Raw genomic sequence first — 2560 nt, 5'->3', positions numbered from 1 at the left:
CCCCGCTCGGCCGGGCCGGGCTCGGCTGCCCCGCGGCCGCCGGGAGCTGCAGTCCCGCCCCGGCCCGGGCGGGCGGCGGCGGCGCGGGCGGCGGCAGCGGCCGCCTACAGCCCCCACAATGCCGCGGGGCGCCGAGGGAGCGCGGCGGCTCCGCGCGTCTCACATGGCGGGGGCGCGGGAGAGGGGCCGGCGGCGGCGGCGGCGCGTCCCCCTCACGGAGCGCGCGGCTCCGAGACCGCCCGGCTGCCCCCGGCCGCGGGGGAAACCCTCCCCGGGAAATCGCTGTTCGATAATCCGCTGAATGCCCCTTCTCAAAAGGCGCTGCGTTAAGAACAAAATAGCTTTCCAGAACAATCCTTTACTTATTCAGTAAAGAGGAGAGTGCGCTTCGCTTTGGCAAGGACCTGCCGCGGCGCTCGCCAACTGTTTATGGAGTATTTTATTCCAGCAAGTAACATGTTCTTGGGTTGAAATTCCCGAAGGGGGGTGTGTTAGACAATGAAAGTGTCCTTAACTGCGGCTGGATCACGGCCAAGAATCCTTAAATTCGTTATGAAGTGTCAATAATCCGAGCTCGGCTTCACCTGTTACCTTCAGCCGCCGCTGTGAAATTGGGGGCCTAAGGACTGACTGCAGAGCTCTGCCCTGCCTAGCAGGGTTTAACTACGAACGGATGAAACAGAGCACACACAATATCATCAGCACCTTGAGAATTTACTTGTCTCTGGTCTCCTGCATCCAAGTAAGAAGGAGAAATTTGTTTCCTCACACTACCCCAGGACAAATCTACCTGGAAAATTGATGTGCATAAATAAGCAAAGGCTTCTCAGAATCAGAGCCACAGAACAGGTCAGGTTGGAAGGAACCACAGGGGATCATCTGGCCCAAACCTCCCTGCTCAGGCAGGGCCGTCCTAGAGTGCATGGCACAAGATTGTGTCCAGATGGTTCTTGAACATCTCCAGAGAGGGAGACTCCACAACCTCTCCAAAAAATCTGTTCCAGTATGCAATAACATGCACAGTAAATAACTTCTTCTTCAAGTTCAGGTGAAACTTTTTGTACATAATTTTCTGCTTTTTGCCTCTTGTTAATGTATAAACTAGGAGATTATGTATAATAGCTGTAAGGCCCAAATGAATGACTGCTGGTGCTAGTCTATTAGAAACACATTTAATTAGCAACAGAAACTGATCTGTATGAAGTAGAATGGAAATAAATGATTTTTTTTTTTTGCAAAAAGAAGACTATTTTTTTAAATACCCAAGCGATGAAAAGTGGTTGGAAAATGCCTACAGTCCTTTCAAACTGCTTAGTTAAGATTAATTTTTCATCAAGTGGAGTGAGATACTAGAAGGCAAACCAATGATTTTAACCTTTATATATTAGGTTTACAAGCAGAACTAAAATGTCTTGGAAATACATCCGTTTTAGTTTGCTGCATACTTAAAACATATTTAATATGCAACTGAGTACTTGTCAGCAAATAGTAGTATTAGGGGAAGAATTCACACCAAAAATGCTATGATTAATCACTATTTACATTTTACTTGCCTTTCAGCATGTTCAGCTGCAGAAATAAAAACAGGTCCATCTATTAATATTTACTTAGATTTGGCTACATTCCTTGTACCCAATATGTTAAGTTCTCCCCCATGCCAGGTGATCTGATGGGAATTGATCTTATACCTGGGAGTGATTATTTCTTTGCAGGCAAAACAAAGCACCCCATCCTTTAATATCTTATTTTCCCTTACGGCATTACCTACCATCTTCAAGGATAAGTAACTGTGTTACATACAAACCAGGAGAAACCTGTTTCTCTGTATTATACTAACAGGATATCCAGGTCAAAAGGATGATACATATGCATTTTTGTAAGTCAGGTAGGAAATGGTTACTAACACAGTTTAGTTGTAGAGGACTGGCCTGTCTTATTCCATTTTTCTGTTGCATCTCTACAAGATTTTGAAAGCCAAAGATTTTATCTAAGCCTCCTAATTTCATCACAATCTGTATGATACTGTGTGCACCTGGATGTTAATCATGAGGTGACCAGACCCAAACATTAACCCAATTTCCAGAAGTTCCCATAAGTAAAGAAGTTTCAATTTGCATTCTTGAGGGCTTTTATGAGGACTAGCATTTTGGCCAAGCAAGCTGATATTGGAGTATGTAAACATGGCTTCAAGGCCACTGAGTTTTAAGCATGCTTTTAAAAAATTTTAAAAAATCAGATTTTTTTTCCAAGATTTAAGAATCATGAATATGTATAATATGAAAAGAAAAATTGATCTGGAATATAACTTCTAGATAGTGTTAAATTACTTTTCTGACAAAACTGAAAAATTTGAGTTTGGTTATGTTTTGATTTGGGTTATAAGAACTCTATAAAAAATACACCATTTTCATGATGCTCTTTCTGAGCAGATTTCCTCTTCTGACTGTACAGGCTCAAGGGTACCTCTGGCACACAAACTATAGTACAGGCACAACATGTTGGCTCAAGAGCTGGAGACAGAAGAGACAGAAATTTTATTCCCCAGGCTGCTTGCAAACTT

This window comes from Zonotrichia leucophrys, chromosome 3, assembly GCF_028769735.1.
Source record: "Zonotrichia leucophrys gambelii isolate GWCS_2022_RI chromosome 3, RI_Zleu_2.0, whole genome shotgun sequence".
NCBI classification, from domain to species: Eukaryota; Metazoa; Chordata; class Aves; order Passeriformes; family Passerellidae; genus Zonotrichia; species Zonotrichia leucophrys.
This window is presented reverse-complemented; position numbering follows the sequence as displayed.